This window comes from Phocoena sinus, chromosome 6 (genome assembly GCF_008692025.1).
Source record: "Phocoena sinus isolate mPhoSin1 chromosome 6, mPhoSin1.pri, whole genome shotgun sequence".
NCBI classification, from domain to species: domain Eukaryota; kingdom Metazoa; phylum Chordata; class Mammalia; order Artiodactyla; family Phocoenidae; genus Phocoena; species Phocoena sinus.
In genome coordinates, this window is record NC_045768.1 from 13170656 (window position 1) to 13183653 (window position 12998).

The 12998-nt window shown below is 51.0% G+C and overlaps 1 protein-coding gene across 8 annotated transcripts in view; it reads left to right on the plus strand.

The window, feature by feature from the left end:
- The first annotated feature begins 449 nt into the window (after positions 1 to 449).
- LOC116755327 (N-acetyllactosaminide alpha-1,3-galactosyltransferase) overlaps positions 450 to 12998 on the plus strand; it is a 64690-nt gene continuing 52141 nt past the window's right edge. For 4 of the 8 annotated variants that reach the window (XM_032634622.1, XM_032634620.1, XM_032634627.1 and 1 more), the window contains exon 1: positions 465 to 779. The gene's annotated coding sequence lies outside the window, so the exon portion shown is untranslated. Of the gene's footprint in view, positions 780 to 12998 lie in introns of all 8 variants that reach the window. The other 4 variants (XM_032634625.1, XM_032634628.1, XM_032634626.1 and 1 more) reach the window with 3 other exon arrangements.

Genomic DNA, 12998 nt, shown 5'->3' on the forward strand with positions numbered 1-12998 from the left:
CCAGCCTCTCCAGTCGGGAGCTCAGGACTTGGAGGACTTGGGTCGGGGGGAGCTCAGAACTTGGCGGGGGGGTGGGGGGGCTCCAGCGAGAGCAGCTCCAGCCCGCAGGCCTGTCGCTGTCTACCTCTGCGCCCTTCCTTCCCCAGGAAACAAATGGTGGATCAGACCTCCCAGGCTCTCCGCTCCCCCCGTGTTTGGCGGGGCGCCAGGGCACCGGGGCCCCTTCCTGCGGTAAGGGGAGACAGACCCCACCCCGCCCTCCGATGCTCCGGGTCCCCGCCACCCCTCCCCACCCCTCCCCCACCACGTGCAGGCCCGGGAAGGCAAAGAGGCCCAGCCACCATCACCAGGGATTTTCTTTTCTTTTTTTGCTGGTTTCAGGCTTTTTTCTGCCTGAGTGAAAATGAAACAAACACCCCCTGCGCCTCCCCGCCACCAGACACACACGCACACCGGCAGTCGTGCACTCGCGCGCCCGGCCTCCCAGCCGCCGTGTCCGGGGCGGGACCCTTTCTGCACAAACAGCCGCGGGCCGGGCCGAGCAGGGAGCGCGCCGCCCGCTGCCCAGCGCCCGCCCGCTTCCTCGCGCCCCTGCCTGCCGCGCGCTGCCCGCCGCCCCGGAGGAGCGCCCGGCGGCCGGCCGGCCCGAGCGCAGGCGGCACACCCCGCCCCGGCACGCCCCGCCGGGCTCGGGCAGAGGCAGCGCGCCCGAGGACGACGCCGGGGCCGGGAGCCGAGGCGCAGGTCAGCCCCGAGCGCGCCCAGCTTCTGCGGATCAGGTGGGTCCCGCGGGGCGCCGCCCGAGCCCCCAGAGGCCGCGAGCCGAGCCCGGCCCGGCCCTGGGCGGCGGGCGCCGAGTGAGGGCGGCGCGGGGAGAGGACGGGCCACCGCGCTGGCCCTGCCCTGTTGCTGCCCTGCCTGTGTCCCCGCTTTTGTTCTTGTCGCTACCACTGCGCCCTACTCCGACCCCGTCTCTGTCCCCATCCTGTCCCTGCCTCTGCCCAGACTCGGGCCGGAAAGGCCGCGGGGTGGGCTTCCCACGGGATTCGCGAGGTGCAGGCGGGAGAGGGCAGGCTCAGGGGGCGCGGAGCTGGACCACCGAGGAAGTCTCGAAAGGAGAGAGGGTTCTGCCCCCATGTATGGAGCAGGGTGGGGGAAGGGCTCCATCGCCCAGGACCGGATGGGAAGAGGATGCCTCCGGGAAGGGGGAGCCTGGGAGGGTGAAGTGAGGGGCGCAGGAACCCCCGAGAGCCGGGGCACTGAGCGGGAGAGGTCGGGAAGCTCAGAGAGCCGCGGAGCAACCCAACACCCAGCATCGGGAAAGTTTCAAACGTTGTAACTTTGGCAGCTACCAGGCCTGCTGCATCGGGGTGATGGGAAGCGAAGCCCTTCAGGTCTTCAAACCACCACGTTCCCACTCAAAGGGACACCACTCCGCGTTTGAAAATGGCAGAAAAACAGCTAAACAGAATGATTGCACAAACTCTTGAAAGGCGTCCAAGAAACAGTAAAGTGGAAAAAATGTCAGCGCGCGAAGAGAGAAAGCAGAGCGACTTGAGATTCCCCAATCTTCCCGCGGGCCAGGGAGGGAGGGAGGGAGGGAGGCGCGGAGGCTGTCGGCGAGCTCGCTCCTCCCCCAGGAGAGACCAGAGACCCCGGCGGCTGCGTTTGTAGCTCTGTTTGTCGTTTGCGCTCGTTCTGGCCGCTGAGCAGGCCTTGCTGTATCCTTCATTTACTTAGAAATAGGTGGGTCTCAGGGGGCAGGAAGTACGGGGTGAGGGTGGGGGGAGCCCTGGCCTCGCTGCCTCCTAGCTGGGAAACCCTTTCCCAGGGAGAGCCTCAGTTTCCATAACTACGAAATAGAGATACTGCAGTGAGTAAAGAAATGCCAAGTGCCAAGGGGCTGTGTATGTGCGTGTGTGTGGGCGCGCGTTTGTACGTAGGGGAAGGATGTGGATGGTCTGTTGTACTTCTGCGCTTCTTTGGCTACACTCAGCACTTTTTACCTTGCTCGGAGTTAATTCTGGGTGTACCTTGCCTCCCCTACCAGGCTGGGGGGCAGGTGCAGATTCCCAGGTATTGTTACATGTAACAGGTACGCAATGACTGAATAAGACAGAGCTGAAAAAGTCCCTAGGGTTTACCTGGTCAGGGAGATTTCAAACTTTGCCCCTGAGAAGCCTAGGGTCCTCGCTCAAGGGGCACCATGGTGGGGGAGGGGAGCCTAGGCGGCAGGGCTCTGGTCCTTACCGTCCCTCTTTCAGGCAGAACCGGTTCAGTTCTGCTTTTGCCTCTTCTATATATTAGGAAACCCCAGAGGCTGTTTTTGGTATCAGATTCTTCAGATCCAGTCTGATCTGGCCATCTTTGGTGGAGAAACTAAATCTAGAGGTGTGCCCAGTGATTTGGGCAAGATCCGCCAGTGGCCAAGCCTAGCCAGGAAACCTGTCTCCTTCGTCCTAGGTCAGCAATGCCTTTTCCTGGCCCTGGTGGCTCTGAGCCACCGGCTCACCTCTTAGCACCAACCAGCCTAGACCCTAACTCCAGGGCCCCCGGGCCGCCTCCCTACCCTTGAGGGAGAAGAAGCCCAGGAGTCTCATCCTCTGAGCTTTTCCAGGCCTTCAGTGGGCCTTTCACATGCAAGTTGGTTTCACAGGCTGAGGTCAAAAGAATTAGGTTCCCCAGAATCTAATCAGCACACTGCCCCTTTCTTAGCCCAGCCCAACAGGTATCATCGACCTCCTTTATAGTTGGGGAAATGAAGGTGCAGAGAGGTCAAGTAACTTGCTCGTGGGCGCTCAACTCCTAAATTGCAGCCGGGATTTGAAAGCAGCTCTGTCTGGCTCTAAGGCTTCTGCTCTTTGCATTACATCATCTCTCATGATGGCTAGAGAACAGCTAATGGACAGATGTCATTGAGATGGGGGCAAGGGTGAGAGGAGAATGGCCGAAAGGGGGGCTGGGTTAAGGGGGAGGCTGGACATTAATATAGGTGCATTCACCTATATTGCTATATATAGCATTCATTGATATATTTGAACTGAATGTGTTTTCTGCCCTGTACATTGTCTATATTTTAGCTTTTATTTTCTAGACACTTTAGAATTATTTTCTTTTCCTAATTTTTAACTGAAGTATAATTTCCATATGATAAAATCCACAGATGGTAAGTACTGGGTTCAGCAAGTTTTGACAGCTGTTTGCACCTATGTAACCACCACCCAAAATGAGATATGAAATATTTGCATCATCTTAGAAAGTTCCCATTTCCAATGAATTTTCCTTCTGCCCTTCCAAGCAACCATTTTCTGATTTTCCTCACCATTGATTAATTTTGCCTGCTCCTGGACGTCACATAAATGGAATCATACCGTGTGTCTCTTTCATGTGTGGCTTATTTCACTCAGCGTGATGTTTGTTAAATTCACCTGTGTTATTGTGTATATGAGTAGTTTGTTCCTTTTCAGTGCTGAGTCGTATTCCATTTTATGGATATATATATATATATATATATATATATATATATATATATATATATACCATCATTTGCGTATTTATTCTCCTGTTGATGAATATTTGGGTTATCTCCAATCTGGGCTAGTCTTTCTTTCTTTCTTTCTTTTTTATTTTTGGCTGCATTGGGTCTTTGTTGCTGCGTGCAGGCTTTCTCTAGTTTTGCCGAGCAGGGACTACTCTTCATTGAGGTACACAGGCTTCTCACTGCAGTGTCTTCTCTTGTTGCGGAGCATGGGCTCTAGACACGCGGGCTCAGTAGTTGTAGCCCACAGGCTTAGTTGCTCCGCAGCATGTGGGATCTTCCCGGACCAGGGATCAAACCCGTGTCCCCTGCATTGGCAGGTGGATTCTTAACCACTGCGCCACCAGGGAAGTCCCTGGACTATTATTTCTGGTAGAAATCTTTTGTGGTCATTTGTTATCACTTAGAAGTGAAATTGTTGGGTCATAGAGTATACCATTTTACATCCCCACAGCGATGTATACGACATAATTATTCTACATCCTTGACAATATTTGGTATTGTCTGTCTTTTAAATTTTTTTTAAACATTTTTTTTGTTTTTTTTTTTTTGCAGTACACGGGCCTCTCACTGTTGTGGCCTCTCCCGTTGCGGAGCACAGGCTCCGGACGCACAGGCTCAGCGGCCATGGCTCACAGGCCCAGCCGCTCCGCGGCATGTGGGATCTTCCCAGACCGGGGCACGAACCCATGTTCCCTGCATCAGCAGGCGGACTCTCAACCACTGTGCCACCAGGGAAGCCCCTATACCTTTTGTTTTTATGATGGAATTATAAGAGTTCTTGAGGAACACAACATGATCGGGGCAAAGAATATGAAACAAGATGGTGGTGTGGAGGCCACTGTGAGCCATGACTCCAGAGGGAAGGAACCAAATGGTGGCTGGAATTGTGACCTTAGGAATAGGAATTTACGAGCTCGGGAGAGCTCTCTATATATCAACTGAGATTTAAAGATCTGGTCCTTGTGCTCTATAAATACACAAGCTGGTTCATGCTCATGGCTTTAAATGCTACCTGTACAGCAATCATCTTTACCTCCAGTTCAGATCTCTGTTGTAGGCTCCCAAGTCACATGCTTTTCTTGTTTTTTGTGTTTTTTTTTTTTGCGGTATGCGGGCCTCTCACTGTTGTGGTCTCTCCCGTTGCGGAGCACAGGCTCCGGACGCGCAGGCCCAGTGGCCATGGCTCACGGGCCCAGCCGCTCCACGGCATGTGGGATCTTCCCGGACCGGGGCACGAACCTGTGTCCCCTGCATCGGCAGCTGGACTTTCAACCACTGCGCCACCAGGGAAGCCCCCCAAGTCACGTGTTTAACTGCCCTTTGGGTATCTCTTCTTGGATGTCTCAAAGGCACTGCAGACTGGACAAATCCAGAACAGAATTCATTATCTCCTGTTGGCTTTTTGTCGTGGGTCATTGGATGGTGCCACTAGCTGAAAGAATATGGAAAGAGGAATGCCTGAGATTGGGCAGGGAGATACTGAATTTAGTTCCAAGCTAAATGGTGTGGGGCAATCAAGGAAGATAAAGACTGGGTTGCACTGGGCAATTAGGAGATTACTGAAATATACTGCGAGTGGTTTTGGTGGAGTGGAGGGCAGGTAAGCTAGATTGCTGGTAGGTGAGAGAGAAAGAACTGGAGATGGTGAGTAGAGTAACTCTCTGAAGAAGTTTGTTTGAGAAAGTCAGAGGAGGGATTGAGCTATAGTTGGAGGAAGACAGGGTGAAGAAAAGGACTTTAGGATGGAAAAGATAAGTGAGATATAGGCTCAGGGGAAGGATTTAGTCCAGGAGAGGGAAAGGATGGCCAATACAGCAAGGTGCTGGGAGGAGTAGGAGGGAGTGGGAAGGGTTGGCTTTGAAAAAAGATGGAGAAGCTTCATCAACTACAAAATTCTCTGTTGACTCTCCATGTGGACAACTAATCATGACGTGTGAGGTTCTTCACCACCTGCTTCCATCTCATCTCATATATATAGTGTATATCAGTTAGCTTTTGCTGCATAACAGACATCCCCCCCCCAACGCGTAGTTTATGACCACAAAGGTTTATTTATTACACTACACGTCAGCTGGAGGGCAGTTGCAACTGCATGGTTTTGTAGATCTGCTCTCGGTGCCAGCCAGACAGAATATCTGCTCCCTGTATCTTCTCCTCCCAGGACCCAGGCTGAAGCTGCTGCTTCTACCTGTTATATGTTATTTTATGGTGAGAGCTGGAGGAAGAAAGAGATGATGTGATGCTTCTTAAAGTCTCTGAACTGGCTCATGATCACTTCTACCCATATTCCTTTGGTCAAAGCCAGTCATATGACCAAGTCCAAAGTCAATGGGACAGAGATATATGTCCTCTACCTATTGGCCTGGAATAGATACTTGGGAACAGCAATCCACGTATATTTGTTAGAAACTGCTTCACACAGGTCCCCACCTATCTTTATCTCTCCAAACTAATCCCCATCACACTGCTCTTTGGTACCATTGTTCCCCTTTCCTGAAGCATGGCAATGGCCTTTCAAGTCTCTATATCCCTCTATCTAGGCATCATCACCACCCCCCCACCCGCCCCTGACCCAGCTGCCCCTGCTGAGTTGGTGTGCAGCTCTTTCAACCTGGACCCTGCTGCTGTGTGCTCCCTGTTCTCTGCTCCAGACTCGCACCCTCCCGCACACCCTCTCCCTGCAGCCCAAGTCCTCTTTCTAGACACCAAATTGATTGGCATTTTCCATCTTTCCAAGGCTCCCCTCTGCTCTCAGGATAAAGCACATATCCCTTTAGGTGACATCCAAGGTCTTTGAAATTCTCATCCCTCACCACCCCACCCCTTGGAACTTCTGCTCCAGCCTGAGGGAATGACTGCAATTCCTGAAACCCGCTCTGGGCTTTTCCCCATGCTGCTCCCTCTGCTTAGAACACCCTCCCCACCTCCCCTGCAAGCCCACTCACAGACTCCTACTCATCCTTCAAGAGCCCCACAAACCTACTCACAGAATCCCACTCATCCTTCAAGACCCAGCTTAACCATCACCCTCTCTGAGATGGCAGTCTCTTCATCCTGCCCCCCATGAATTAGGCATTCCCCTTCCTCCCACCAGGTCTCTGGGCATCCTGCAGTACACACCCCAGATACATTCTGTCGCATGTCATCATTCCTCCCCTCCTCGACTATAAGCTGCTGGAGCACACCATGCACACGACCACAGTGCTCTTTACCTGACCCACGCTGCTGGCTAAGAGTGGCCTCTGGAGGCGCACTGCCTGAGTTTGCACCCTAATGCCTGTCAGACCTGGGGCAAAATACCTCCCCTGTCAGCCTGGGCTGAAAGGTCTGCTGATAAAAGCTTCACCCTCAGTCCTGCGAGAGGGAGGCCACGTAGGCCAGTCTGGGAAATCAAAAAGTAATGTACAGGGTTTCCCTGGTGGCGCAGTGGTTGAGAGTCCGCCTGCCGATGCAGGGGACATGGGTTCGTGCCCCGGTCCGGGAAGATCCCACATGCCACGGAGCAGCTGGGCCCGTGAGCCATGGCCGCTGAGCCTGCGTGTCCAGAGCCTGTGCTCCGCAACGGGAGAGGCCACAACAGTGAGAGGCCCGCATACCACAAAAAAAAAAAAAAAAAAAGTACATTTGGACTGTGGACTGAAGGCAAAGGGGTCATCATTTAGTATACTTGACTCAATTATTTATAAAAGTCCTTGCAGGAACTTCCCTGGCAGTCCAGTAGTTAAGACTTTGCCTTCTAATGCAGGGGGTGCGGGTTCAATCCCTGGTTGGGGAGCTAAGATTCCACATGCTTCACGGCCAAAAAACCAAAACGTAAAACAGAAGCAATGAGAAGAAATTAAAAAAAAAGAAGCAATATTGTAACAGATTCAATAAAGACTTTGAAAATGGTCCACATTAAAAAAATCTAAATAAATAAAGTCCTTGCAGTTCTAACAAGGGGAAGTAAAAATATGTCATCGAAATCTCCAGCCAAGGAACTAATCTGCTCACCCTGTCTCAATGCTTGCGTGGAGGCCACAGACCTCAGCTGCCTACGGTCAGGCTGTGGCTCTTGCCAGGACTTGGGCTCTGGCCTTATTGCCAAACAGAGTCTCTAAAGGAGAGGTGGCGAGGGCAGCAGGGTGGAGACCCGAGGCAGTGTGCTTACGTTTTGTGTCCCGGGGGAAACCGCACCCAGGCGTTCTCCAGGGAGCTGGTGTAGGGCCTGTCCTTCCTGCAGTGCCTGTCTCAGGCCGTGTGTGGTGGGCAGATGTGAAGGGCAGGAGAAAGCATGGAGCTGCTGCTTGGGCCAGGTCCTAACTGGAGAGTGAGTGATCTGAGACAGAAGGAGCACATCTGGGAAGGCAGAGGGAGAAAGGATTTCTAGAAGGATGTGGTCAAGAGGGTTGCATGGCTGAGAGGATGGATAGAGGATTGGGCCCTGGAAGAGGTCGGCCGGCTATGGGTTGATCGCAAGAGCCTGGAGGGAACAGAAAAATACTGTAGAGTTGTTCTTACTAGAGGTCCCTACACTAGTGGACACTTAGACAAGTGAGATCGTATATCCACCTTGCTTGAGGCTCACAGAAGCCCTGTGAAGTTGGCAAAGCAGGAATTATTCCCCCCATTTTACATGTGGGGAAACTGAGGCTTAGAGTTTTGATCTTTTGGCCAAAGTCTCTCAAGAACGAAGTGGCAGAACTGAGGCATGAAAGCCCAGTCTTGACTCCACACCTAATTTGGCTTGGAGACTCTGGTGGGCTGCGGGCAAGAGGAATGAAGGTGATTCTGAAGGGGGGCCAGGGTGCTGGGGCACAGATCCATGCCCAGCCCAGCTGAGGGCTCCTGCCTGGCTCAGCCCAAAATTAGCCAGAGAGAGTGAAAAGTAGCAGCTGGAAGAGGTTGGAGAGAGAGAGGTAAGGTCTTGTAATTAGTTTTATTTATTTATTTATTTGGCTGTGCCGGGTTTTAGTTGTGGCATGCAGACTCTTAGTTGCGGCGTGCGAACTCTTAGCTGCGTCATGTGTGTGGGATCTAGTTCCCTGACCAGGGATCAAACCCGGGCCCCCTCCATTGGGAGTGCGGAGTCTGGACCACCAGGGAAGTCCCTTATGATTAAGGGACTTATATTAAGTTCTTAATAAAAGTTTCAAACTCCTTCCCAGTCTGGGTGTTCTTATCTTCTGTAGACTTGCTTCACGTGCCCTGGACTTGGCCCCATATGGGGGGTGGGAGGGACACTAAAAAGAGCTTTGGGCTGAAGGTGAGCTCGTCTCGCCCCACTGAAGCTGGTGCTGCCAGCAGCAGGAGCTGTCGGAGCCTCAGTTTCTCTGTCAACAAAATGATACAAGGCTATGATCTGGCAGACTTCTCTCTTGAGCAATATATCTGCTGTTCAACAAAACGCAGACAAGTCCAAACCAACAGGAAATGAACATTCAAACTAAAAATGTGCAAGGGAGAAGCAGCTGCTTTGGGCAGAGGGATCAAGCTTTGAGCCCCCATTTGTGAGTTTGGGTACCAGGAACTGGTTCTAAAAGTTACACCTCTTGCCAAGACTCATGCTTTGAATCACATATTCATTCAACATTCATTGAGCTGTCAGAACTTCACTCACTCATTGTTAAAGCATCCAGAATTTATTGAGCGTCTGCTACGTGCCCTGCCAGACACCTGAGATTAGCAGTGAATAGAGAGGTACAATCCCTGCCGGTGCAGAGGTAGAATTTAGCTTGGGAGACAGTCATTCAACAGCCAAGTGCACAGAGAGAGCCAAGAAGGAGAAGTACAGGGTGGAGGGTCACAGGGGCCTGTAGCTGTCGGGGCAAGTAGTCAGGAAGGGCTTCCCTGAGGAAGTGACCTTCAAACTGCAGCCTGCAGGAGTTAGAGGCAGAAGAGGGAAGAGTATTTCAGGCACAGGGAGGAGGCTCTGAGAAGCAATCATCCTGATCTTCCCCATGGCCGTTCCAGAATCCAGATGGCCCTGGTGTCTGGAGCGACACCGAGGAGGGAGCGAGCCTGGGGCAATGGGTCAGCTGCCCAGCGGGGTGAGGTTGTGTTTGGTAGCATCTGCAGGCAGAAGCGCAGCTGTCCTTTCTCCTCCGTCAGGGAAACCATGAGTCCTCAAGCGGCCGGCCAGCTGTCTCCGAGAGGAACTTGCCTGGCATCTGTGGGGAACGACAAGACATTTTGCAAAATCAAGGGCGGGGTTTTCTCTAAGGGGAATATGGCTCCCGGAGAGCAGGGACTGGGTCTGGATTTGCTCTCGGTTGATCGATGGTTGTTTGTAGATTGGTATTTTTATTGCAAACTCTTATTTTCATATGTGAACCAGAGCTGTGCAGAGGAAGGGGGAATTAATATTCTCATGTGCAAATTGAGTGCTTAGGAATTCATTCCCTGGCATGAAAAGGCTTAGTAAATATTTGCGGCTGTGATATTAAGAAGCACCTGAGGAGAGGTACCGGTCAGGAGTCGTGGCTGCAAGCAGCCGAGGGAGCTTACGGCTCACTGGGGCAGAGGAGGCGCGCACTGGAAGAATTTTTTGTTGTTGCTCACAGTATCCCTGGGGAAGCTGGCAAAGCAAGCTGCGCAGAACCAGTAGAGGTTGGACAACAGACCACACAGCTAGGGTCTCCCAACAGGAGCTAATTGTAGCTTTTGCTGGCACTGGAGCTGCTGTAACATTTCACTGGCATCTGAACCTTAGCGCTACTTCTTTATGACGCAAAGCTGACCAGGCCTGGGTCACTCTCCTGCATTCCAGGTGCAGATGAATGACCAGGGGGAGTGTTCGGTTCGTTCTGCTCTGGTGGTGGAAGAGGGTTCCTGACGCTAAGCTGAGAAGTCACAAAATCCTCCAAAGTCACCAGAGATAGGGGGTCCGGTAGTGTCACAGAATCCTACAGGTCTAAGGAGAGTCACAGGACCACAGCTATGGGAGGGAAAAGTGTTCTGGGGAACTTCCAGAGGGGCAGCCTGGCCTCAGTCAAGTTATTGAACCCCCGCACCTCAACATTCTCATGAGTAAATGGGTTGGTGTGGATTTAAGAGATGACCTGTGTGTCTAGTGCCTGACATGGTGCTAGTAGATGGCAGCTACTGTTATCATTATTATTGGTAGAAGTAATAGTAACGTCACTCCGCCGTTATCAGAACAGTTATGTTCTCGAAGGAAGAAACCCAGCGTACGGAAACCTAGAGGAATTCAGAAGTGACCGCACATTTTTACACAAACAGATTCTCTGCAGGGTGTTCCTTTAAATTTTTACCTCCCCAGTATACCTAGGATAGGATTTAACTTATCAAAAATAAACCAGAGGAATGAATGAATCACCATCTTACAGACCCTTGTTAAATACTGTTGAAGAGAGCAGTTCTTTTGCAGGAATTGACAGATCTGTTTAGACATCCCACACTCACTTCCTCGCTGTGGAAGCCTTAAAAAAGGAAGAGGGAAGTTCATGGCCACAGGACTGTAGCCACCGCCCTCACACACAGCGCCAGGAGGGTTGGGCTGCACCACCATACGCTCTCCCCAGAAAAACAGACTCCCACAAACACAGAAGGCCTGGATTAGAGCTGGAGGCCGTGGTATGCTGGTAAATGTTTCATGACCAGTTGAAAAATGAAAGCCCAGGGACTTCCCTGGTGGTGGAGTGGTTAGGACTCTACGCTTCCACTGCAGGGAGCACAGGTTTGATCCCTGATCAGGGAACTAAGATCCCTGCAAGCTGCACGGCCAGGCCAAAAAAAAAAAAAGCAAGCCCTAATACATGGTATTTGCCAGTTCCCATAGTATAGATATTTCCACTGTGACCAGTTTCAAGCTACTACTGGAGGAGCCGGGAGCATGCTGCTGTAGAGTATTTTCCACTGTGTCTAGATACAGCAGACATAAATAACCTCAACGGTATAGCATGTAGTAAAACAATTAGGAAGTGATGAGGTTTTTTATTGCTGCTTTTTTTACATCTTTATTGGAGTAGAATTGCTTTACAATGGTGTGTTAGTTTCTGCTTTACAACCAAGTGAATCAGTTATACATATGTCCCCATATCTCCTTCCTCTTGCATCTCCCTCCCTCCCACCCTCCCTATCCCACCCCTCTAGGTGGTCACAAAGCATGGAGCTGATGTCCCTGTGCTATGCAGCTGCTTCCCACTAGCTATCTATTTTACGTTTGGTAGTGTATATATGTCCATGCCACTCTCTCGCTTTGTCACAGCTTACCCTTCCCCCTCCCCATATCCTCAAGTCCATTCTCTAGTAGGTCTGTGTCTTTATTCCTGTCTTACCCCTAGGTTCTTCATGACTTTTTTTTCCCTTAGATTCCATATATGTGTTAGCATACGGCATTTGTCTTTCTCTTTCTGATTTAGGAAGTGATGAATTTTGATGATTACCTTTTTTTTTTTTTTTTTTTTTTTGCGGTACGCGGGCCTCTCACTGTCGTGGCCTCTCCCGTTGCGGAGGCTCCAGACGCGCAGGCTCAGCGGCCATGGCTCATGGGCCCAGCCGTTCCGCGGCATGTGGGATCCTCCCGGACCAGGGCACGAGCCTGCGTCCCCTGCATCGGCAGACGGACTCTCAACCACTGCGCCACCAGGGAAGCCCCTGATGATTACCTTTGATCTTACTGTAATTCACTTAGTTGTGAGTTTATAGAATTTAATGTTTAATAATGGCTGTGTTTAACAACTTGCTCGCCAAGTTCCTGAAAATTTAACAACTGGCTCTTGCAAGCCAGCTTGAGCCAGCTCCAGGATGCTACTGGCTTGGGAGGTCCTTGGGGACTCCAGAGGACCCAGTGAAAATAGGCCATCCCCCCAAACAGCAGCTTCCCCTACCCTCAGGCAGTCTCTAACATGCCAGCCTTTTTATTGGCTTTATTACCCTTTTCCCCACCTGAAATTATGTCTTTAATGACTTGTTAATTATAATTATTGATTTTGTATATTTGTTTACCAACTAGAACGTGAGCTCTGTGAGAACAGAAGACTTTCCTGGGTGGTTCGTTGCCGAATCCCCAGTGCTTCGAACACTGCACGCATGTAGTTGACCCTCAATAACCATGGATCAACTGCACGAGCAGAGACAGGGCTAGGACCCTTCGAGGGTTCAAATCCTGCCTCTGCTATGAAGTGCATCTTTCTTTTTTTTTAATTGAAGTATAGTTGATTTACAATTGTGTTAGTTTCAGGTGTACAGCAAAGTGATTCAGATATATATATATATATATATATATAATATATATATGTGTGTGTGTTCTTTTTCCTTATAAGTTGCTGAAAGATATCGCATATAGTTCCCTGTGCTATTCAGCAGGTCCTTGTCAGTTATCTGTTTTACATACAGCAGTGTGTATATGTTAATCCCAAAAGGGTGCATGTTTCCTTGAGCCTCTTCATCTGTAAAAGAAAAGAGTTTGAGCAGAGACCCCTAGGGTTCCCTTCAGGTATAAAAAGTCTCTGTA